This window comes from Garra rufa, chromosome 1, assembly GCF_049309525.1.
Source record: "Garra rufa chromosome 1, GarRuf1.0, whole genome shotgun sequence".
NCBI classification, from domain to species: Eukaryota; Metazoa; Chordata; class Actinopteri; order Cypriniformes; family Cyprinidae; genus Garra; species Garra rufa.
In genome coordinates this window covers 101,686,796-101,710,822 of record NC_133361.1, presented here as the reverse complement: position 1 = coordinate 101,710,822, position 24,027 = coordinate 101,686,796, and the positions used below count along the sequence as shown (strand labels likewise).

The 24,027-nt window shown below is 39.2% G+C and overlaps 21 non-coding genes across 21 annotated transcripts; all 21 read right to left on the bottom strand.

The window, feature by feature from the left end:
- Positions 1-6,248: 6,248 nt before the first annotated feature.
- On the bottom strand, positions 6,249-6,367 carry LOC141293792 (5S ribosomal RNA). Its single transcript, XR_012340821.1, has one exon. It is a non-coding gene; the product is annotated as a 5S ribosomal RNA (ribosomal RNA).
- Positions 6,368-7,168: 801 nt separating this feature from the next.
- Positions 7,169-7,287, bottom strand: LOC141293785 (5S ribosomal RNA). The gene has a single exon (XR_012340819.1). It is a non-coding gene; the product is annotated as a 5S ribosomal RNA (ribosomal RNA).
- Positions 7,288-7,371: 84 nt separating this feature from the next.
- LOC141318543 (5S ribosomal RNA) lies at positions 7,372-7,490 on the bottom strand. Its single transcript, XR_012352854.1, has one exon. It is a non-coding gene; the product is annotated as a 5S ribosomal RNA (ribosomal RNA).
- Positions 7,491-8,291: 801 nt separating this feature from the next.
- On the bottom strand, positions 8,292-8,410 carry LOC141293961 (5S ribosomal RNA). Its single transcript, XR_012340851.1, has one exon. It is a non-coding gene; the product is annotated as a 5S ribosomal RNA (ribosomal RNA).
- Positions 8,411-8,494: 84 nt separating this feature from the next.
- LOC141312239 (5S ribosomal RNA) lies at positions 8,495-8,613 on the bottom strand. The gene has a single exon (XR_012349213.1). It is a non-coding gene; the product is annotated as a 5S ribosomal RNA (ribosomal RNA).
- A 734-nt stretch (positions 8,614-9,347) lies between these two features.
- LOC141293781 (5S ribosomal RNA) lies at positions 9,348-9,466 on the bottom strand. The gene has a single exon (XR_012340818.1). It is a non-coding gene; the product is annotated as a 5S ribosomal RNA (ribosomal RNA).
- An 84-nt stretch (positions 9,467-9,550) lies between these two features.
- Positions 9,551-9,669, bottom strand: LOC141315027 (5S ribosomal RNA). Its single transcript, XR_012350576.1, has one exon. It is a non-coding gene; the product is annotated as a 5S ribosomal RNA (ribosomal RNA).
- Positions 9,670-9,753: 84 nt separating this feature from the next.
- On the bottom strand, positions 9,754-9,872 carry LOC141293776 (5S ribosomal RNA). The gene has a single exon (XR_012340817.1). It is a non-coding gene; the product is annotated as a 5S ribosomal RNA (ribosomal RNA).
- An 801-nt stretch (positions 9,873-10,673) lies between these two features.
- Positions 10,674-10,792, bottom strand: LOC141293885 (5S ribosomal RNA). The gene has a single exon (XR_012340837.1). It is a non-coding gene; the product is annotated as a 5S ribosomal RNA (ribosomal RNA).
- Positions 10,793-10,876: 84 nt separating this feature from the next.
- On the bottom strand, positions 10,877-10,995 carry LOC141314020 (5S ribosomal RNA). Its single transcript, XR_012350088.1, has one exon. It is a non-coding gene; the product is annotated as a 5S ribosomal RNA (ribosomal RNA).
- An 801-nt stretch (positions 10,996-11,796) lies between these two features.
- LOC141318821 (5S ribosomal RNA) lies at positions 11,797-11,915 on the bottom strand. The gene has a single exon (XR_012353115.1). It is a non-coding gene; the product is annotated as a 5S ribosomal RNA (ribosomal RNA).
- Positions 11,916-11,999: 84 nt separating this feature from the next.
- Positions 12,000-12,118, bottom strand: LOC141293769 (5S ribosomal RNA). The gene has a single exon (XR_012340816.1). It is a non-coding gene; the product is annotated as a 5S ribosomal RNA (ribosomal RNA).
- An 801-nt stretch (positions 12,119-12,919) lies between these two features.
- On the bottom strand, positions 12,920-13,038 carry LOC141318819 (5S ribosomal RNA). Its single transcript, XR_012353113.1, has one exon. It is a non-coding gene; the product is annotated as a 5S ribosomal RNA (ribosomal RNA).
- Positions 13,039-13,122: 84 nt separating this feature from the next.
- Positions 13,123-13,241, bottom strand: LOC141310591 (5S ribosomal RNA). The gene has a single exon (XR_012348075.1). It is a non-coding gene; the product is annotated as a 5S ribosomal RNA (ribosomal RNA).
- A 6,550-nt stretch (positions 13,242-19,791) lies between these two features.
- Positions 19,792-19,910, bottom strand: LOC141293763 (5S ribosomal RNA). The gene has a single exon (XR_012340815.1). It is a non-coding gene; the product is annotated as a 5S ribosomal RNA (ribosomal RNA).
- An 801-nt stretch (positions 19,911-20,711) lies between these two features.
- LOC141293756 (5S ribosomal RNA) lies at positions 20,712-20,830 on the bottom strand. Its single transcript, XR_012340814.1, has one exon. It is a non-coding gene; the product is annotated as a 5S ribosomal RNA (ribosomal RNA).
- An 84-nt stretch (positions 20,831-20,914) lies between these two features.
- LOC141318542 (5S ribosomal RNA) lies at positions 20,915-21,033 on the bottom strand. The gene has a single exon (XR_012352853.1). It is a non-coding gene; the product is annotated as a 5S ribosomal RNA (ribosomal RNA).
- An 801-nt stretch (positions 21,034-21,834) lies between these two features.
- On the bottom strand, positions 21,835-21,953 carry LOC141293813 (5S ribosomal RNA). Its single transcript, XR_012340825.1, has one exon. It is a non-coding gene; the product is annotated as a 5S ribosomal RNA (ribosomal RNA).
- An 84-nt stretch (positions 21,954-22,037) lies between these two features.
- LOC141312228 (5S ribosomal RNA) lies at positions 22,038-22,156 on the bottom strand. Its single transcript, XR_012349212.1, has one exon. It is a non-coding gene; the product is annotated as a 5S ribosomal RNA (ribosomal RNA).
- Positions 22,157-22,957: 801 nt separating this feature from the next.
- Positions 22,958-23,076, bottom strand: LOC141296561 (5S ribosomal RNA). The gene has a single exon (XR_012341281.1). It is a non-coding gene; the product is annotated as a 5S ribosomal RNA (ribosomal RNA).
- Positions 23,077-23,160: 84 nt separating this feature from the next.
- LOC141318869 (5S ribosomal RNA) lies at positions 23,161-23,278 on the bottom strand. The gene has a single exon (XR_012353160.1). It is a non-coding gene; the product is annotated as a 5S ribosomal RNA (ribosomal RNA).
- Positions 23,279-24,027: the final 749 nt, after the last annotated feature.

Here is a 24,027-nt window from a genome sequence, read left to right as displayed (position 1 = left end):
CAGTTCATTTGTCCATACCCTAAAAACAGGTAAACTCTGTTAAAAGAATACAGTTCATTTGTCCATACCCTAAAAACAGTCCAAGAACCCCAGTGTGTTGATAAGTCCAATGTGAGTGTCCACCAGTGTATATACAATCCACAGAAAGTGTAATCCAAAGTTTGCAGGTGGTGAATGGAAAGGTGAGCTCTAAAATTAGCAACTCCTCAATCCAACAGTTTGGTGACTGTCCTTTGTTTGTCATGCTGCTCTCTTATACAGTTGTACTTCCTGCTTCCTGTCATGTGTCTAGTCACATGACAGGCCAACCATCCATTTATTAAAGACACATACACTTAAAATGTTAAGAGTAATAAAATGGCCTAAAAAACATGTAAAACACTTAAAACTCTATAATACATTTAAATGATTGTAATAAATAGAGCGGTAAAACACGTCTTTCTAAAAGCCAGCATATTATATAAATAGTGAAGAAAAGGCAAAAGCTTACAGCACCTGGTATTCCCAGGCGGTCTCCCATCCAAGTACTAACCAGGCCCGACGCTGCATAGCTTCCGAGATCAGACGAGATCGGGCGCTCTCTTTTTTTTTTTTTTTATCTTTTTTTTTTTTCAATTCACAAATTTTCAATTACAGTTTTCCATCACATTCACACTCACTCAACACAATTTGTTACATTCATATGAGTCATCTTTCAATTGACATCCATTATTTTGCACAAAAAAAGGAAAATACAGATACATAAATGAAATATACAAGAGATATGTCTACTACCCTTCTCAAATCAAATGATTGCTTCCTACCAATTAAAGCAGATTTTCCCACCCACATCTTGATATATGAACTTATTTGTGTCTATAAAAAATTCTTTTGCCTTTTTCTCTCCAAACTTACAAATCAACTCCACATCTCTTTGTGTTATTAACTTAAATATATCTTTAACTTTCATCGTCCTACCCTCAAAATGTGCATAGTTCCTTCTTAGAACCACTGCTAGTCTAGCATGACTTAAAAGAAAATTAATTAGACAGATATCCCTTTTTTTCCTTTTCCCAACAATTCCAAACAAAAATATTTTCCCCCATTCCTCCTCTGACTTCACTTGCACACCCCAGTTTTCTATTAATATACTTTTAAGAAAATCAAAGAAACCAACCAAAGCTTCACATCTCAGAAAATAATGTAAAAAACTCTCATGGCCATTATCACACACATCACACATCACATTGACATCATTGTTTATTTTATTTAACACCACATTCGTGTAAATTCTATTATGTCTTATCAGAAAGTCATTGTTCTCACAATCAATACTGTTGTATTTTATATTTAGGTTTGACCAGATTTTTTTCACATCCAGATCCTCAAACACTTTCTTCCACACTTTTTCTGCCGCTGGTTCTTTTATAACATCACCGATTAATCTCCTGTATACATTCTTTACACTCATATTCTTAATTTTGTACTTTTCACCATTATCATGCACATACATCTCTGGCATACATTGCTCTTCTTTAGAGACACATTCACTTTTAATCACCTTAGTCCATTGCAAGGGTATGCTTGTTTTAATTTTGTCATATATTGTATTCACTTTCTCTCTATTCTCCATTCCATCTAAATCACACACAGAATCATAAATGCAGTTATCTCTAAGAAATCCTGGAATAACTTCGTACATTATATCCTTTACTTGTTTTATGCCCCCTTCTATAAATTTATGTTCATACAATGTTTTATTTTTATACTTAATTTTTTCATTCAGAAATAGTGGCAGATTTTTAATCACATTTATATCTTCACACTCATACTCTAATTTGGGTAGGAAATGCCTCCATGCCTCTAAAACCTCCCGATATATTTCTGGTATTCCTCCCGTCATTGATTGCTTGAAGCCCATGTACCAACCATTATCTCCTATTCCTCCCACGTCATCAACATACTTTCTTAAGAACTCCTTCCATCCATAATCCCATCTCCCTCCCATATATTTTATTACCGTTTTTATTCTCATTGCGGCTCTTTTTGTTTCTAAGTCCATCAAGTTTAAACCCCCTTCCCATCTCTTACCCACCAATGTTTTCTGTGCAATTTTCACCCCTTTGCCGCCCCATATAAAATCACCTACAATTTTATTCAATTCATTCAACACCCACCCTGGCATTTCCATTACACTCATCACATACACACATACTGACAATAACAGGGTATTTACCACTATTACTTTCCCATTTAATTTCAATTTTCTCCCTTTCCATGCTGCACATACTGTTCTTATTTTGTTAATCACCCCGGTCCAAGTCACATCTCTTGCCTCTTTGCTTTGCACCCCTAAATATACCCCTAATACTTTCACATATCTTTCCTCCACTCTTAACCCTACCTCTACTCTCTCTACCTCCCCTATATACATTAGTTCTGATTTCTCCATATTTATTTTTGCCCCTGATGCCTTCCCATACCTCTTCACTATCTCTAAAACTCTTTTTACACTGTTTCCTTCTCTCACTGTGATTGTAGTATCATCTGCATATTGGTTTATAGTACACATCCCTCCATATGGCAACTCAATGCCCACTACTCTTTTATCTCTCTTAATTAAAGTAGCTAGAGGCTCTACTGAAATGGCATACAATAATGCATACAGGGGACATCCCTGTCTTACTGATCTTCCTACATCGAACTTGTCTGTTAGCACTCCATTTATTTTTATGCAACTTTTTGCTTTTTCATATAGTCTTCTTATCCATCCTATCACTTTCACCCCAAATCCAAACTTCTCTAATACCCTAAATAAATATTTGTGTTCCACTCTATCAAAAGCTTTATTCCAATCAATCCCTAATACTATCCCTCCCTTCTCATCTCGTTTCATATGCTCCATAACATCCCTAACGGTCCCTATCGTGTCCGCTATATCCCTGCCTGGTATACTGTAACTCTGTGTTGGTTGAACTATACTTCCTATCACTCTTTTCACTCTATTCGCTAAAACTTTAGTCAGTATTTTATAATCCACATTTAATAGACTGATTGGTCTATAGTTCTCCATATCTAATCTATTTCCCTTCTTATACACTAAAGCTATCACTCCCTCCACCATTCTATCTTGCACTACTCCTGTTCTTTCTATCCCCTTAAAAACTTCAACTAGAATTGGTGCTACCCCTTCCTTATATGTTTTATACCATTCAATACCGATCCCATCACTCCCCGGACTTTTTCCATTTTTCAACCCCCCTATTGCCTCTTTCACCTCCTCTTCCTCTATATCCTTATCACACCATTCCCTATCTTCCTCACTTAGAATATTCCCTACACTTTCTAATACTTCCTCTATGATTTTCTCATCTGCTCCTCCCCTCTTGTATAAATCTTCATAGAATTCTTGCACTCTCTCCAAAATCTCTACGTAGTCTTTTGTTGTTTTGCCTTCCTTTGTATTTATTTCGTTTATATATGTTTTACTTTGTCTCCTTTTCTCTAGCCCTAAGAAATACCCTGTACATTTCTCACCTTCTAATGCATATTTTGCCCTACTTCTTAGAATTGCTCCTCTACATTTCTCCCTCTCAAATTTCTCCAGTGCTATCTTAGCCTCTATATATTTTTCCATACTATATCCTTCTTCATCTTCAGCCTTGTTTAATTCTTCCCTCAATCTTTCTTTCAGCAACTCTTCTTCCTTCTTCATCTTTTCCCATCTTTTCTTACTATATTTTATACTGATGAACTTAATCTGGTCTTTCATTTTCTCCCATCTTTCCCCTATTCTGTCATCTAATCCTCCCTCTCTTTTATACTCATCTATCTTCTCATTTTCTCTATTTATTAGATCCTTCATCTGTATCTCATATTCTTCCTCTCCAATGTATCCTGCATTCAATATCCACATCCCTCCTCCTACCTCCTCACTCCCTATCTTAATTCTGAACCTAACACCATCATGATCACTTAAACTATTTCCTTGATGCCTTGTCCCATCTATGTATCTAATGATTTCCTCCTTAACTAACACTAAATCTATTCTACTCTGTTTTAATATACCTTCTTTTAATTGCCTCCTAGTAAATTCTCTTTTTTCTGGATTTTCATACCTCCACACATCTATTAACCCCTTCTCTCTCATTATCTCCATCAACATTCCCCTAGATTTCTCCCATCTAAATTTTACGCCCTTGCCCACATCTAATCTGCTACATTTTATATTAAAATCCCCCACTACAATACATTTCCCCACAACTAATTCTTTTAATTCTTCCAATATTTCCCTCCTATCTACTTCTATATTCGGAACGTATATATTTATTAATCTAAAATCTATATCTCTATATGTAAATTCAACTACCAAGATCCTTCCCCTCTGATCTTTATATACCTCCCTTATACCTTTGACACTATCTTTTTTAAAAAGTACTGCCACACCTCTTGCATTTTTTGCTCCATTATTATAATAAATATCCCCTCTCCACTCCTCTCTCATCTCTCTCACTTTATCCTCTTCCCAATTTGTCTCCTGTATACAAATTATATCACTCCTATATGTAAATAATAACTCTTTCATCTTGCTTTTATTCCTTAACCCATTTATATTTATTGAAGTTACAGTGGCCATGAGAGTAGCTAAAGAAAACTAAATAAAATTGAAAAACAAAACCACATATAATTAAATAAGGCATCAAATACCTGCCCGTGGTTCCTTGATCTGTTCACTCTGTTCTCCGTCCGTCTCAGACTTCCTCTTTGCACTGAGTCTTTTAATCTTTGCTTTCAGTCCATCTTTTTGTCCCCCATTCCTATTTTCTTCACCTTTACTTTCTTTCAGTTCCTGTTCCATCTCTTTCTTTTCATCCTCTTTACCTTTTCCTTTCACTTTACTTTCACCTTTGTCTTCCTCGCTCTGTTCCGACTGTTCCATCTCCTCCTCCTCGCCATCCTTTTCACCCTTGCTCCCAATTCTGTCTCGCCGCTCCATTTTGCTTCTTTTTTCACCAGCCTCAGCTCCATCTTTACCTCCCCCGCTCACAACACCAGCCACTTCCACCTCTTGTTCCTCTGTCAGATCACTGTACCTCCTTTCATCATCTTCTTGTCCAACTACTCGCTCTCTCTCTAATCGCATCCATTCTTCACAATCTCTTGCATAATGTCCTCCTCCACCACATTTGAAGCACTTTAATTCAGGGCACTCTCTGAATATGTGCCCTGGCTTGATACAAAGTCTGCAAACACGTACTTGTCTATCATGGATGACGCGAAAATATTCGGTGCCTCTCAGAGTCTCAAACTTTGTGGAGTATGGAAGTGAACATACCTGTTCCGTAAAACGAACCTTTAAGAACCGGGTTCCATCAGCTATATCCGTTCCAGGCCATAACCGACGTTTTATTGGTGAGAGTGGTCGTACTCCCCACTCTTGTAGTTTGAAGAGTATCTTCTCATCCTCTAAGTATACTGGCAAGTTTATAAAAGACACCACCATGTCATTATTCATAACTTCCCTTGCATGCACCATCACTCCTTGTACTCTCACGCCATCCATTAGTTTATGCTTTGCCTCTTCATCCTTCATTGTGAGTTCATACATCCTTTCACCTCTCACTCTGCAGCCGATCACCTCTCCACACTCCTTCTTTACTCCCCTCAGCAAATCCATCATGGAAATCTTTTCTGTTCCCTCCACTTCCACCTCCAATGTCAGGTCTTTGCTATATTTTCCTTTTGTTCCTCCTTGCACTCCTTGGTTGTTTTCTTCTCTTTCTCTCTGCAGATCTCCTGTGACTTTGTTTGTTTTCTGCTGCTTTTGAATCACTACTTGGTTGTCTTTTCCACTTCTTTGATCGTCCTCTTCATTCTTCCCATTGCTACCTTTTATCATTGTTGTTTGCACTGTTTCTTTGTCTGCAGCCATGATGTGCATCTGCAGCATGCTTCAACCAGGAAGAGTCCAAAAAGTCCCCCACACAGCCTAAGCTGTTGGGGGAAGTGATCAGGGTTAACTCTGACTTTCCAACAACGAATTCCCAAAGTCCAAAATCAAAAAGAAAATTAAGTATTTCAGAAAAGAGATTGTCAAACAAATGGATTCAGAGAGTATCTCTGCACTGCAAACCTAGCACTACCTGCTGGCTCTCTAGCGCCCTCAGGGTGGTATGGCCATAAGCGAGGTCTGCTCCAAAAAGTGGGCTATTTAAAGATCAGCCTCCGTAAAATCCAGCATATTATATAAATAGTGAAGAAAAGGCAAAAGCTTACAGCACCTGGTATTCCCAGGCGGTCTCCCATCCAAGTACTAACCAGGCCCGACGCTGCTTAGCTTCCGAGATCAGACGAGATCGGGCGCTCTCAGCGCGGTATGGCCATAAGCGAGGGCTGCTCCAAAAAGTGGGCTATTTAAAGATCAGCCTCCGTAAAAGCCAGCATATTACATAAATAGTAAAGAAAAGGCAAAAGCTTACAGCACCTGGTATTCCCAGGCGGTCTCCCATAAAAGTGTAACACTCGGCCTTATCAGCCGAGTTACAAGACTAAAATGGGGTCAGATTTAACTGTGAGAGATGACTAGTGGTTAAAAGAATGAGACATAAAAGAAAATTGGTTTAAATAGATTTGGTGTATTTACAAGGTTCTCATAAAAGACTTTAAAACAACACGATAAAACTAGGTAAACTCTGTTAAAAGAATACAGTTCATTTGTCCATACCCTAAAAACAGGTAAACTCTGTTAAAAGAATACAGTTCATTTGTCCATACCCTAAAAACAGTCCAAGAACCCCAGTGTGTTGATAAGTCCAATGTGAGTGTCCACCAGTGTATATACAATCCACAGAAAGTGTAATCCAAAGTTTGCAGGTGGTGAATGGAAAGGTGAGCTCTAAAATTAGCAACTCCTCAATCCAACAGTTTGGTGACTGTCCTTTGTTTGTCATGCTGCTCTCTTATACAGTTGTACTTCCTGCTTCCTGTCATGTGTCTAGTCACATGACAGGCCAACCATCCATTTATTAAAGACACATACACTTAAAATGTTAAGAGTAATAAAATGGCCTAAAAAACATGTAAAACACTTAAAACTCTATAATACATTTAAATGATTGTAATAAATAGAGCGGTAAAACACGTCTTTCTAAAAGCCAGCATATTATATAAATAGTGAAGAAAAGGCAAAAGCTTACAGCACCTGGTATTCCCAGGCGGTCTCCCATCCAAGTACTAACCAGGCCCGACGCTGCTTAGCTTCCGAGATCAGACGAGATCGGGCGCTCTCAGCGCGGTATGGCCATAAGCGAGGGCTGCTCCAAAAAGTGGGCTATTTAAAGATCAGCCTCCGTAAAAGCCAGCATATTATATAAATAGTGAAGAAAAGGCAAAAGCTTACAGCACCTGGTATTCCAAGGCGGTCTCCCATCCAAGTACTAACCAGGCCCGACGCTGCTTACCTTCCGAGATCAGAAGAGATCGGGCGCTCTCAGCGCGGTATGGCCATAAGCGAGGGCTGCTCCAAAAAGTGGGCTATTTAAAGATCAGCCTCCGTAAAAGCCAGCATATTACATAAATAGTGAAGAAAAGGCAAAAGCTTACAGCACCTGGTATTCCCAGGCGGTCTCCCATAAAAGTGTAACAATCGGCCTTATCAGCCGAGTTACAAGACTAAAATGGGGTCAGATTTAACTGTGAGAGATGACTAGTGGTTAAAAGAATGAGACATAAAAGAAAATTGGTTTAAATAGATTTGGTGTATTTACAAGGTTCACATAAAAGACTTTAAAACAACACGATAAAACTAGGTAAACTCTGTTAAAAGAATACAGTTCATTTGTCCATACCCTAAAAACAGGTAAACTCTGTTAAAAGAATACAGTTCATTTGTCCATACCCTAAAAACAGTCCAAGAACCCCAGTGTGTTGATAAGTCCAATGTGAGTGTCCACCAGTGTATATACAATCCACAGAAAGTGTAATCCAAAGTTTGCAGGTGGTGAATGGAAAGGTGAGCTCTAAAATTAGCAACTCCTCAATCCAACAGTTTGGTGACTGTCCTTTGTTTGTCATGCTGCTCTCTTATACAGTTGTACTTCCTGCTTCCTGTCATGTGTCTAGTCACATGACAGGCCAACCATCCATTTATTAAAGACACATACACTTAAAATGTTAAGAGTAATAAAATGGCCTAAAAAACATGTAAAACACTTAAAACTATATAATACATTTAAATGATTGTAATAAATAGAGCGGTAAAACACGTCTTTCTAAAAGCCAGCATATTATATAAATATTGAAGAAAAGGTAAAAGCTTACAGCACCTGGTATTCCCAGGCGGTCTCCCATCCAAGTACTAACCAGGCCCTACGCTGCTTAGCTTCCGAGATCAGACGAGATCGGGCGCTCTCAGCGCGGTATGGCCATAAGCGAGGGCTGCTCCAAAAAGTGGGCTATTTAAAGATCAGCCTCCGTAAAAGCCAGCATATTATATAAATAGTGAATAAAAGGCAAAAGCTTACAGCACCTGGTATTCCCAGGCGGTCTCCCATCCAAGTACTAACCAGGCCCGACGCTGCTTAGCTTTCGAGATCAGACGAGATCGGGCGCTCTCAGCGCGGTATGGCCATAAGCGAGGGCTGCTCCAAAAAGTGGGCTATTTAAAGATCAGCCTCCGTAAAAGCCAGCATATTATATAAATAGTGAAGAAAAGGCAAAAGCTTACAGCACCTGGTATTCCCAGGCGGTCTCCCATAAAAGTGTAACAATCGGCCTTATCAGCCGAGTTACAAGACTAAAATGGGGTCAGATTTAACTGTGAGAGATGACTAGTGGTTAAAAGAATGAGACATAAAAGAAAATTGGTTTAAATAGATTTGGTGTAATTACAAGGTTCACATAAAAGACTTTAAAACAACACGATAAAACTAGGTAAACTCTGTTAAAAGAATACAGTTCATTTGTCCATACCCTAAAAACAGTCCAAGAACCCCAGTGTGTTGATAAGTCCAATGTGAGTGTCCACCAGTGTATATACAATCCACAGAAAGTGTAATCCAAAGTTTGCAGGTGGTGAATGGAAAGGTGAGCTCTAAAATTAGCAACTCCTCAATCCAACAGTTTGGTGACTGTCGTTTGTTTGTCATGCTGCTCTCTTATACAGTTGTACTTCCTGCTTCCTGTCATGTGTCTAGTCACATGACAGGCCAACCATCCATTTATTAAAGACACATACACTTAAAATGTTAAGAGTAATAAAATGGCCTAAAAAACATGTAAAACACTTAAAACTCTATAATACATTTAAATGATTGTAATAAATAGAGCGGTAAAACACGTCTTTATATAAATAGTGAAGAAAAGGCAAAAGCTTACAGCACCTGGTATTCCCAGGCGGTCTCCCATCCAAGTACTAACCAGGCCCGACGCTGCTTAGCTTCCGAGATCAGACGAGATCGGGCGCTCTCAGCGCGGTATGGCCATAAGCGAGGGCTGCTCCAAAAAGTGGGCTATTTAAAGATCAGCCTCCGTAAAAGCCAGCATATTATATAAATAGTGAAGAAAAGGCAAAAGCTTACAGCACCTGGTATTCCCAGGCGGTCTCCCATCCAAGTACTAACCAGGCCCGACGCTGCTTAGCTTCCGAGATCAGACAAGATCGGGCGCTCTCAGCGTGGTATGGCCATAAGCGAGGGCTGCTCCAAAAAGTGGGCTATTTAAAGATCAGCCTCCGTAAAAGCCAGCATATTATATAAATAGTGAAGAAAAGGCAAAAGCTTACAGCACCTGGTATTCCCAGGCGGTCTCCCATCCAAGTACTAACCAGGCCCGACGCTGCTTAGCTTCCGAGATCAGACGAGATCGGGCGCTCTCAGCGCGGTATGGCCATAAGCGAGGGCTGCTCCAAAAAGTGGGCTATTTAAAGATCAGCCTCCGTAAAAGCCAGCATATTATATAAATAGTGAAGAAAAGGCAAAAGCTTACAGCACCTGGTATTCCCAGGCGGTCTCCCATAAAAGTGTAACAATCTGCCTTATCAGCCGAGTTACAAGACTAAAATGGGGTCAGATTTAACTGTGAGAGATGACTAGTGGTTAAAAGAATGAGACATAAAAGAAAATTGGTTTAAATAGATTTGGTGTATTTACAAGGTTCACATAAAAGACTTTAAAACAACACGATAAAACTAGGTAAACTCTGTTAAAAGAATACAGTTCATTTGTCCATACCCTAAAAACAGGTAAACTCTGTTAAAAGAATACAGTTCATTTGTCCATACCCTAAAAACAGTCCAAGAACCCCAGTGTGTTGATAAGTCCAATGTGAGTGTCCACCAGTGTATATACAATCCACAGAAAGTGTAATCCAAAGTTTGCAGGTGGTGAATGGAAAGGTGAGCTCTAAAATTAGCAACTCCTCAATCCAACAGTTTGGTGACTGTCCTTTGTTTGTCATGCTGCTCTCTTATACAGTTGTACTTCCTGCTTCCTGTCATGTGTCTAGTCACATGACAGGCCAACCATCCATTTATTAAAGACACATACACTTAAAATGTTAAGAGTAATAAAATGGCCTAAAAAACATGTAAAACACTTAAAACTCTATAATACATTTAAATGATTGTAATAAATAGAGCGGTAAAACACGTCTTTCTAAAAGCCAGCATATTATATAAATATTGAAGAAAAGGTAAAAGCTTACAGCACCTGGTATTCCCAGGCGGTCTCCCATCCAAGTACTAACCAGGCCCTACGCTGCTTAGCTTCCGAGATCAGACGAGATCGGGCGCTCTCAGCGCGGTATGGCCATAAGCGAGGGCTGCTCCAAAAAGTGGGCTATTTAAAGATCAGCCTCCGTAAAAGCCAGCATATTATATAAATAGTGAATAAAAGGCTAAAGCTTACAGCACCTGGTATTCCCAGGCGGTCTCCCATCCAAGTACTAACCAGACCCGACGCTGCTTAGCTTCCGAGATCAGACGAGATCGGGCGCTCTCAGCGCGGTATGGCCATAAGCGAGGGCTGCTCCAAAAAGTGGGCTATTTAAAGATCAGCCTCCGTAAAAGCCAGCATATTATATAAATAGTGAAGAAAAGGCAAAAGCTTACAGCACCTGGTATTCCCAGGCGGTCTCCCATAAAAGTGTAACAATCGGCCTTATCAGCCGAGTTACAAGACTAAAATGGGGTCAGATTTAACTGTGAGAGATGACTAGTGGTTAAAAGAATGAGACATAAAAGAAAATTGGTTTAAATAGATTTGGTGTATTTACAAGGTTCACATAAAAGACTTTAAAACAACACGATAAAACTAGGTACACTCTGTTAAAAGAATACAGTTCATTTGTCCATACCCTAAAAACAGGTAAACTCTGTTAAAAGATTACAGTTCATTTGTCCATACCCTAAAAACAGTCCAAGAACCCCAGTGTGTTGATAAGTCCAATGTGAGTGTCCACCAGTGTATATACAATCCACAGAAAGTGTAATCCAAAGTTTGCAGGTGGTGAATGGAAAGGTGAGCTCTAAAATTAGCAACTCCTCAATCCAACAGTTTGGTGACTGTCCTTTGTTTGTCATGCTGCTCTCTTATACAGTTGTACTTCCTGCTTCCTGTCATGTGTCTAGTCACATGACAGGCCAACCATCCATTTATTAAAGACACATACACTTAAAATGTTAAGAGTAATAAAATGGCCTAAAAAACATGTAAAACACTTAAAACTCTATAATACATTTAAATGATTGTAATAAATAGAGCGGTAAAACACGTCTTTCTAAAAGCCAGCATATTATATAAATAGTGAAGAAAAGGCAAAAGCTTACAGCACCTGGTATTCCCAGGCGGTCTCCCATCCAAGTACTAACCAAGCCCGACGCTGCTTAGCTTCCGAGATCAGACGAGATCGGGCGCTCTCAGCGCTGTATGGCCATAAGCGAGGGCTGCTCCAAAAAGTGGGCTATTTAAAGATCAGCCTCCGTAAAAGCCAGCATATTATATAAATAGTGAAGAAAAGGCAAAAGCTTACAGCACCTGGTATTCCCAGGCGGTCTCCCATCCAAGTACTAACCAGGCCCGACGCTGCTTAGCTTCCGAGATCAGACGAGATCGGGCGCTCTCAGCGCGGTATGGCCATAAGCGAGGGCTGCTCCAAAAAGTGGGCTATTTAAAGATCAGCCTCCGTAAAAGCCAGCATATTATATAAATAGTGAAGAAAAGGCAAAAGCTTACAGCACCTGGTATTCCCAGGCGGTCTCCCATAAAAGTGTAACAATCGGCCTTATCAGCCGAGTTACAAGACTAAAATGGGGTCAGATTTAACTGTGAGAGATGACTAGTGGTTAAAAGAATGAGACATAAAAGAAAATTGGTTTAAATAGATTTGGTGTATTTACAAGGTTCACATAAAAGACTTTAAAACAACACTATAAAACTAGGTACACTCTGTTAAAAGAATACAGTTCATTTGTCCATACCCTAAAAACAGGTAAACTCTGTTAAAAGATTACAGTTCATTTGTCCATACCCTAAAAACAGTCCAAGAACCCCAGTGTGTTGATAAGTCCAATGTGAGTGTCCACCAGTGTATATACAATCCACAGAAAGTGTAATCCAAAGTTTGCAGGTGGTGAATGGAAAGGTGAGCTCTAAAATTAGCAACTCCTCAATCCAACAGTTTGGTGACTGTCCTTTGTTTGTCATGCTGCTCTCTTATACAGTTGTACTTCCTGCTTCCTGTCATGTGTCTAGTCACATGACAGGCCAACCATCCATTTATTAAAGACACATACACTTAAAATGTTAAGAGTAATAAAATGGCCTAAAAAACATGTAAAACACTTAAAACTCTATAATATATTTAAATGATTGTAATAAATAGAGCGGTAAAACACGTCTTTCTAAAAGCCAGCATATTATATAAATAGTGAAGAAAAGGCAAAAGCTTACAGCACCTGGTATTCCCAGGCGGTCTCCCATCCAAGTACTAACCAAGCCCGACGCTGCTTAGCTTCCGAGATCAGACGAGATCGGGCGCTCTCAGCGCTGTATGGCCATAAGCGAGGGCTGCTCCAAAAAGTGGGCTATTTAAAGATCAGCCTCCGTAAAAGCCAGCATATTATATAAATAGTGAAGAAAAGGCAAAAGCTTACAGCACCTGGTATTCCCAGGCGGTCTCCCATCCAAGTACTAACCAGGCCCGACGCTGCTTAGCTTCCGAGATCAGACGAGATCAGGCGCTCTCAGCGCGGTATGGCCATAAGCGAGGGCTGCTCCAAAAAGTGGGCTATTTAAAGATCAGCCTCCGTAAAAGCCAGCATATTACATAAATAGTAAAGAAAAGGCAAAAGCTTACAGCACCTGGTATTCCCAGGCGGTCTCCCATAAAAGTGTAACACTCGGCCTTATCAGCCGAGTTACAAGACTAAAATGGGGTCAGATTTAACTGTGAGAGATGACTAGTGGTTAAAAGAATGAGACATAAAAGAAAATGGGTTTAAATAGATTTGGTGTATTTACAAGGTTCACATAAAAGACTTTAAAACAACACGATAAAACTAGGTAAACTCTGTTAAAAGAATACAGTTCATTTGTCCATACCCTAAAAACAGGTAAACTCTGTTAAAAGAATACAGTTCATTTGTCCATACCCTAAAAACAGTCCAAGAACCCCAGTGTGTTGATAAGTCCAATGTGAGTGTCCACCAGTGTATATACAATCCACAGAAAGTGTAATCCAAAGTTTGCAGGTGGTGAATGGAAAGGTGAGCTCTAAAATTAGCAACTCCTCAATCCAACAGTTTGGTGACTGTCCTTTGTTTGTCATGCTGCTCTCTTATACAGTTGTACTTCCTGCTTCCTGTCATGTGTCTAGTCACATGACAGGCCAACCATCCATTTATTAAAGACACATACACTTAAAATGTTAAGAGTAATAAAATGGCCTAAAAAACATGTAAAACACTTAAAACTCTATAATACATTTAAATGATTGTAATAAATAGAGCGGTAAAACACGTCTTTATATAAATAGTGAAGAAAAGGCAAAAGCTTACAGCACCTGGTATTCCCAGGCGGTCTCCCATCCAAGTACTAACCAGGCCCGACGCTGCATAGCTTCCGAGATCAGACGAGATCGGGCGCTCTCTTTTTTTTTTTTTTTTATCTTTTTTTTTTTTCAATTCACAAATTTTCAATTACAGTTTTCCATCACATTCACACTCACTCAACACAATTTGTTACATTCATATGAGTCATCTTTCAATTGACATCCATTATTTTGCACAAAAAAAGGAAAATACAGATACATAAATGAAATATACAAGAGATATGTCTACTACCCTTCTCAAATCAAATGATTGCTTCCTACCAATTAAAGCAGATTTTCCCACCCACATCTTGATATATGAACTTATTTGTGTCTATAAAAAATTCTTTTGCCTTTTTCTCTCCAAACTTACAAATCAACTCCACATCTCTTTGTGTTATTAACTTAAATATATCTTTAACTTTCATCGTCCTACCCTCAAAATGTGCATAGTTCCTTCTTAGAACCACTGCTAGTCTAGCATGACTTAAAAGAAAATTAATTAGACAGATATCCCTTTTTTTCCTTTTCCCAACAATTCCAAACAAAAATATTTTCCCCCATTCCTCCTCTGACTTCACTTGCACACCCCAGTTTTCTATTAATATACTTTTAAGAAAATCAAAGAAACCAACCAAAGCTTCACATCTCAGAAAATAATGTAAAAAACTCTCATGGCCATTATCACACACATCACACATCACATTGACATCATTGTTTATTTTATTTAACACCACATTCGTGTAAATTCTATTATGTCTTATCAGAAAGTCATTGTTCTCACAATCAATACTGTTGTATTTTATATTTAGGTTTGACCAGATTTTTTTCACATCCAGATCCTCAAACACTTTCTTCCACACTTTTTCTGCCGCTGGTTCTTTTATAACATCACCGATTAATCTCCTGTATACATTCTTTACACTCATATTCTTAATTTTGTACTTTTCACCATTATCATGCACATACATCTCTGGCATACATTGCTCTTCTTTAGAGACACATTCACTTTTAATCACCTTAGTCCATTGCAAGGGTATGCTTGTTTTAATTTTGTCATATATTGTATTCACTTTCTCTCTATTCTCCATTCCATCTAAATCACACACAGAATCATAAATGCAGTTATCTCTAAGAAATCCTGGAATAACTTCGTACATTATATCCTTTACTTGTTTTATGCCCCCTTCTATAAATTTATGTTCATACAATGTTTTATTTTTATACTTAATTTTTTCATTCAGAAATAGTGGCAGATTTTTAATCACATTTATATCTTCACACTCATACTCTAATTTGGGTAGGAAATGCCTCCATGCCTCTAAAACCTCCCGATATATTTCTGGTATTCCTCCCGTCATTGATTGCTTGAAGCCCATGTACCAACCATTATCTCCTATTCCTCCCACGTCATCAACATACTTTCTTAAGAACTCCTTCCATCCATAATCCCATCTCCCTCCCATATATTTTATTACCGTTTTTATTCTCATTGCGGCTCTTTTTGTTTCTAAGTCCATCAAGTTTAAACCCCCTTCCCATCTCTTACCCACCAATGTTTTCTGTGCAATTTTCACCCCTTTGCCGCCCCATATAAAATCACCTACAATTTTATTCAATTCATTCAACACCCACCCTGGCATTTCCATTACACTCATCACATACACACATACTGACAATAACAGGCTATTTACCACTATTACTTTCCCATTTAATTTCAATTTTCTCCCTTTCCATGCTGCACATACTGTTCTTATTTTGTTAATCACCCCGGTCCAAGTCACATCTCTTGCCTCTTTGCTTTGCACCCCTAAATATACCCCTAATACTTTCACATATCTTTCCTCCACTCTTAACCCTACCTCTACTCTCTCTACCTCCCCTATATACATTAGTTCTGATTTCTCCATATTTATTTTTGCCCCTGATGCCTTCCCATACCTCTTCACTATCTCTAAAACTCTTTTTACACTGTTTCCTTCTCTCACTGTGATTGTAGTATCATCTGCATATTGGTTTATAGTACACATCCCTCCATATGGCAACTCAATGCCCACTACTCTTTTATCTCTCTTAATTAAAGTAGCTAGAGGCTCTACTGAAATGGCATACAATAATGCATACAGGGGACATCCCTGTCTTACTGATCTTCCTACATCGAACTTGTCTGTTAGCACTCCATTTATTTTTATGCAACTTTTTGCTTTTTCATATAGTCTTCTTATCCATCCTATCACTTTCACCCCAAATCCAAACTTCTCTAATACCCTAAATAAATATTTGTGTTCCACTCTATCAAAAGCTTTATTCCAATCAATCCCTAATACTATCCCTCCCTTCTCATCTCGTTTCATATGCTCCATAACATCCCTAACGGTCCCTATCGTGTCCGCTATATCCCTGCCTGGTATACTGTAACTCTGTGTTGGTTGAACTATACTTCCTATCACTCTTTTCACTCTATTCGCTAAAACTTTAGTCAGTATTTTATAATCCACATTTAATAGACTGATTGGTCTATAGTTCTCCATATCTAATCTATTTCCCTTCTTATACACTAAAGCTATCACTCCCTCCACCATTCTATCTTGCACTACTCCTGTTCTTTCTATCCCCTTAAAAACTTCAACTAGAATTGGTGCTACCCCTTCCTTATATGTTTTATACCATTCAATACCGATCCCATCACTCCCCGGACTTTTTCCATTTTTCAACCCCCCTATTGCCTCTTTCACCTCCTCTTCCTCTATATCCTTATCACACCATTCCCTATCTTCCTCACTTAGAATATTCCCTACACTTTCTAATACTTCCTCTATGATTTTCTCATCTGCTCCTCCCCTCTTGTATAAATCTTCATAGAATTCTTGCACTCTCTCCAAAATCTCTACGTAGTCTTTTGTTGTTTTGCCTTCCTTTGTATTTATTTCGTTTATATATGTTTTACTTTGTCTCCTTTTCTCTAGCCCTAAGAAATACCCTGTACATTTCTCACCTTCTAATGCATATTTTGCCCTACTTCTTAGAATTGCTCCTCTACATTTCTCCCTCTCAAATTTCTCCAGTGCTATCTTAGCCTCTATATATTTTTCCATACTATATCCTTCTTCATCTTCAGCCTTGTTTAATTCTTCCCTCAATCTTTCTTTCAGCAACTCTTCTTCCTTCTTCATCTTTTCCCATCTTTTCTTACTATATTTTATACTGATGAACTTAATCTGGTCTTTCATTTTCTCCCATCTTTCCCCTATTCTGTCATCTAATCCTCCCTCTCTTTTATACTCATCTATCTTCTCATTTTCTCTATTTATTAGATCCTTCATCTGTATCTCATATTCTTCCTCTCCAATGTATCCTGCATTCAATATCCACATCCCTCCTCCTACCTCCTCACTCCCTATCTTAATTCTGAACCTAACACCATCATGATCACTTAAACTATTTCCTTGATGCCTTGTCCCATCTATGTATCTAATGATTTCCTCCTTAACTAACACTAAATCTATTCTACTCTGTTTTAATATACCTTCTTTTAATTGCCTCCTAGTAAATTCTCTTTTTTCTGGATTTTCATACCTCCACACATCTATTAACCCCTTCTCTCTCATTATCTCCATCAACATTCCCCTAGATTTCTCCCATCTAAATTTTACGCCCTTGCCCACATCTAATCTGCTACATTTTATATTAAAATCCCCCACTACAATACATTTCCCCACAACTAATTCTTTTAATTCTTCCAATATTTCCCTCCTATCTACTTCTATATTCGGAACGTATATATTTATTAATCTAAAATCTATATCTCTATATGTAAATTCAACTACCAAGATCCTTCCCCTCTGATCTTTATATACCTCCCTTATACCTTTGACACTATCTTTTTTAAAAAGTACTGCCACACCTCTTGCATTTTTTGCTCCATTATTATAATAAATATCCCCTCTCCACTCCTCTCTCATCTCTCTCACTTTATCCTCTTCCCAATTTGTCTCCTGTATACAAATTATATCACTCCTATATGTAAATAATAACTCTTTCATCTTGCTTTTATTCCTTAACCCATTTATATTTATTGAAGTTACAGTGGCCATGAGAGTAGCTAAAGAAAACTAAATAAAATTGAAAAACAAAACCACATATAATTAAATAAGGCATCAAATACCTGCCCGTGGTTCCTTGATCTGTTCACTCTGTTCTCCGTCCGTCTCAGACTTCCTCTTTGCACTGAGTCTTTTAATCTTTGCTTTCAGTCCATCTTTTTGTCCCCCATTCCTATTTTCTTCACCTTTACTTTCTTTCAGTTCCTGTTCCATCTCTTTCTTTTCATCCTCTTTACCTTTTCCTTTCACTTTACTTTCACCTTTGTCTTCCTCGCTCTGTTCCGACTGTTCCATCTCCTCCTCCTCGCCATCCTTTTCACCCTTGCTCCCAATTCTGTCTCGCCGCTCCATTTTGCTTCTTTTTTCACCAGCCTCAGCTCCATCTTTACCTCCCCCGCTCACAACACCAGCCACTTCCACCTCTTGTTCCTCTGTCAGATCACTGTACCTCCTTTCATCATCTTCTTGTCCAACTACTCGCTCTCTCTCTAATCGCATCCATTCTTCACAATCTCTTGCATAATGTCCTCCTCCACCACATTTGAAGCACTTTAATTCAGGGCACTCTCTGAATATGTGCCCTGGCTTGATACAAAGTCTGCAAACACGTACTTGTCTATCATGGATGACGCGAAAATATTCGGTGCCTCTCAGAGTCTCAAACTTTGTGGAGTATGGAAGTGAACATACCTGTTCCGTAAAACGAACCTTTAAGAACCGGGTTCCATCAGCTATATCCGTTCCAGGCCATAACCGACGTTTTATTGGTGAGAGTGGTCGTACTCCCCACTCTTGTAGTTTGAAGAGTATCTTCTCATCCTCTAAGTATACTGGCAAGTTTATAAAAGACACCACCATGTCATTATTCATAACTTCCCTTGCATGCACCATCACTCCTTGTACTCTCACGCCATCCATTAGTTTATGCTTTGCCTCTTCATCCTTCATTGTGAGTTCATACATCCTTTCACCTCTCACTCTGCAGCCGATCACCTCTCCACACTCCTTCTTTACTCCCCTCAGCAAATCCATCATGGAAATCTTTTCTGTTCCCTCCACTTCCACCTCCAATGTCAGGTCTTTGCTATATTTTCCTTTTGTTCCTCCTTGCACTCCTTGGTTGTTTTCTTCTCTTTCTCTCTGCAGATCTCCTGTGACTTTGTTTGTTTTCTGCTGCTTTTGAATCACTACTTGGTTGTCTTTTCCACTTCTTTGATCGTCCTCTTCATTCTTCCCATTGCTACCTTTTATCATTGTTGTTTGCACTGTTTCTTTGTCTGCAGCCATGATGTGCATCTGCAGCATGCTTCAACCAGGAAGAGTCCAAAAAGTCCCCCACACAGCCTAAGCTGTTGGGGGAAGTGATCAGGGTTAACTCTGACTTTCCAACAACGAATTCCCAAAGTCCAAAATCAAAAAGAAAATTAAGTATTTCAGAAAAGAGATTGTCAAACAAATGGATTCAGAGAGTATCTCTGCACTGCAAACCTAGCACTACCTGCTGGCTCTCTAGCGCCCTCAGGGTGGTATGGCCATAAGCGAGGTCTGCTCCAAAAAGTGGGCTATTTAAAGATCAGCCTCCGTAAAATCCAGCATATTATATAAATAGTGAAGAAAAGGCAAAAGCTTACAGCACCTGGTATTCCCAGGCGGTCTCCCATCCAAGTACTAACCAGGCCCGACGCTGCTTAGCTTCCGAGATCAGACGAGATCGGGCGCTCTCAGCGCGGTATGGCCATAAGCGAGGGCTGCTCCAAAAAGTGGGCTATTTAAAGATCAGCCTCCGTAAAAGCCAGCATATTACATAAATAGTAAAGAAAAGGCAAAAGCTTACAGCACCTGGTATTCCCAGGCGGTCTCCCATAAAAGTGTAACACTCGGCCTTATCAGCCGAGTTACAAGACTAAAATGGGGTCAGATTTAACTGTGAGAGATGACTAGTGGTTAAAAGAATGAGACATAAAAGAAAATTGGTTTAAATAGATTTGGTGTATTTACAAGGTTCTCATAAAAGACTTTAAAACAACACGATAAAACTAGGTAAACTCTGTTAAAAGAATACAGTTCATTTGTCCATACCCTAAAAACAGGTAAACTCTGTTAAAAGAATACAGTTCATTTGTCCATACCCTAAAAACAGTCCAAGAACCCCAGTGTGTTGATAAGTCCAATGTGAGTGTCCACCAGTGTATATACAATCCACAGAAAGTGTAATCCAAAGTTTGCAGGTGGTGAATGGAAAGGTGAGCTCTAAAATTAGCAACTCCTCAATCCAACAGTTTGGTGACTGTCCTTTGTTTGTCATGCTGCTCTCTTATACAGTTGTACTTCCTGCTTCCTGTCATGTGTCTAGTCACATGACAGGCCAACCATCCATTTATTAAAGACACATACACTTAAAATGTTAAGAGTAATAAAATGGCCTAAAAAACATGTAAAACACTTAAAACTCTATAATACATTTAAATGATTGTAATAAATAGAGCGGTAAAACACGTCTTTCTAAAAGCCAGCATATTATATAAATAGTGAAGAAAAGGCAAAAGCTTACAGCACCTGGTATTCCCAGGCGGTCTCCCATCCAAGTACTAACCAGGCCCGACGCTGCTTAGCTTCCGAGATCAGACGAGATCGGGCGCTCTCAGCGCGGTATGGCCATAAGCGAGGGCTGCTCCAAAAAGTGGGCTATTTAAAGATCAGCCTCCGTAAAAGCCAGCATATTATATAAATAGTGAAGAAAAGGCAAAAGCTTACAGCACCTGGTATTCCAAGGCGGTCTCCCATCCAAGTACTAACCAGGCCCGACGCTGCTTACCTTCCGAGATCAGAAGAGATCGGGCGCTCTCAGCGCGGTATGGCCATAAGCGAGGGCTGCTCCAAAAAGTGGGCTATTTAAAGATCAGCCTCCGTAAAAGCCAGCATATTACATAAATAGTGAAGAAAAGGCAAAAGCTTACAGCACCTGGTATTCCCAGGCGGTCTCCCATAAAAGTGTAACAATCGGCCTTATCAGCCGAGTTACAAGACTAAAATGGGGTCAGATTTAACTGTGAGAGATGACTAGTGGTTAAAAGAATGAGACATAAAAGAAAATTGGTTTAAATAGATTTGGTGTATTTACAAGGTTCACATAAAAGACTTTAAAACAACACGATAAAACTAGGTAAACTCTGTTAAAAGAATACAGTTCATTTGTCCATACCCTAAAAACAGGTAAACTCTGTTAAAAGAATACAGTTCATTTGTCCATACCCTAAAAACAGTCCAAGAACCCCAGTGTGTTGATAAGTCCAATGTGAGTGTCCACCAGTGTATATACAATCCACAGAAAGTGTAATCCAAAGTTTGCAGGTGGTGAATGGAAAGGTGAGCTCTAAAATTAGCAACTCCTCAATCCAACAGTTTGGTGACTGTCCTTTGTTTGTCATGCTGCTCTCTTATACAGTTGTACTTCCTGCTTCCTGTCATGTGTCTAGTCACATGACAGGCCAACCATCCATTTATTAAAGACACATACACTTAAAATGTTAAGAGTAATAAAATGGCCTAAAAAACATGTAAAACACTTAAAACTCTATAATACATTTAAATGATTGTAATAAATAGAGCGGTAAAACACGTCTTTCTAAAAGCCAGCATATTATATAAATATTGAAGAAGAGGTAAAAGCTTACAGCACCTGGTATTCCCAGGCGGTCTCCCATCCAAGTACTAACCAGGCCCTACGCTGCTTAGCTTCCGAGATCAGACGAGATCGGGCGCTCTCAGCGCGGTATGGCCATAAGCGAGGGCTGCTCCAAAAAGTGGGCTATTTAAAGATCAGCCTCCGTAAAAGCCAGCATATTATATAAATAGTGAATAAAAGGCAAAAGCTTACAGCACCTGGTATTCCCAGGCGGTCTCCCATCCAAGTACTAACCAGGCCCGACGCTGCTTAGCTTTCGAGATCAGACGAGATCGGGCGCTCTCAGCGCGGTATGGCCATAAGCGAGGGCTGCTCCAAAAAGTGGGCTATTTAAAGATCAGCCTCCGTAAAAGCCAGCATATTATATAAATAGTGAAGAAAAGGCAAAAGCTTACAGCACCTGGTATTCCCAGGCGGTCTCCCATAAAAGTGTAACAATCGGCCTTATCAGCCGAGTTACAAGACTAAAATGGGGTCAGATTTAACTGTGAGAGATGACTAGTGGTTAAAAGAATGAGACATAAAAGAAAATTGGTTTAAATAGATTTGGTGTAATTACAAGGTTCACATAAAAGACTTTAAAACAACACGATAAAACTAGGTAAACTCTGTTAAAAGAATACAGTTCATTTGTCCATACCCTAAAAACAGGTAAACTCTGTTAAAAGAATACAGTTCATTTGTCCATACCCTAAAAACAGTCCAAGAACCCCAGTGTGTTGATAAGTCCAATGTGAGTGTCCACCAGTGTATATACAATCCACAGAAAGTGTAATCCAAAGTTTGCAGGTGGTGAATGGAAAGGTGAGCTCTAAAATTAGCAAATCCTCAATCCAACAGTTTGGTGACTGTCCTTTGTTTGTCATGCTGCTCTCTTATACAGTTGTACTTCCTGCTTCCTGTCATGTGTCTAGTCACATGACAGGCCAACCATCCATTTATTAAAGACACATACACTTAAAATGTTAAGAGTAATAAAATGGCCTAAAAAACATGTAAAACACTTAAAACTCTATAATACATTTAAATGATTGTAATAAATAGAGCGGTAAAACACGTCTTTCTAAAAGCCAGCATATTATATAAATAGTGAAGAAAAGGCAAAAGCTTACAGCACCTGGAATTCCCAGGCGGTCTCCCATCCAAGTACTAACCAGGCCCTACGCTGCTTAGCTTCCGAGATCATACGAGATCGGGCGCTCCCAGCGCGGTATGGCCATAAGCGAGGGCTGCTCCAAAAAGTGGGCTATTTAAAGATCAGCCTCCGTAAAAGCCAGCATATTATATAAATAGTGAAGAAAAGGCAAAAGCTTACAGCACCTGGTATTCCCAGGCGGTCTCCCATCCAATACTAACCAGGCCCGACGCTGCTTAGCTTCCGAGATCAGACGAGATCGGGCGCTCTCAGCGCGGTATGGCCATAAGCGAGGGCTGCTCCAAAAAGTGGGCTATTTAAAGATCAGCCTCCGTAAAAGCCAGCATATTATATAAATAGTAAAGAAAAGGCAAAAGCTTACAGCACCTGGTATTCCCAGGCGGTCTCCCATAAAAGTGTAACAATCGGCCTTATCAGCCGAGTTACAAGACTAAAATGGGGTCAGATTTAACTGTGAGAGATGACTAGTGGTTAAAAGAATGAGACATAAAAGAAAATTGGTTTAAATAGATTTGGTGTATTTACAAGGTTCACATAAAAGACTTTAAAACAACACGATAAAACTAGGTTAACTCTGTTAAAAGAATACAGTTCATTTGTCCATACCCTAAAAACAGGTAAACTCTGTTAAAAGAATACAGTTCATTTGTCCATACCCTAAAAACAGTCCAAGAACCCCAGTGTGTTGATAAGTCCAATGTGAGTGTCCACCAGTGTATATACAATCCACAGAAAGTGTAATCCAAAGTTTGCAGGTGGTGAATGGAAAGGTGAGCTCTAAAATTAGCAACTCCTCAATCCAACAGTTTGGTGACTGTCCTTTGTTTGTCATGCTGCTCTCTTATACAGTTGTACTTCCTGCTTCCTGTCATGTGTCTAGTCACATGACAGGCCAACCATCCATTTATTAAAGACACATACACTTAAAATGTTAAGAGTAATAAAATGGCCTAAAAAACATGTAAAACACTTAAAACTCTATAATACATTTAAATGATTGTAATAAATAGAGCGGTAAA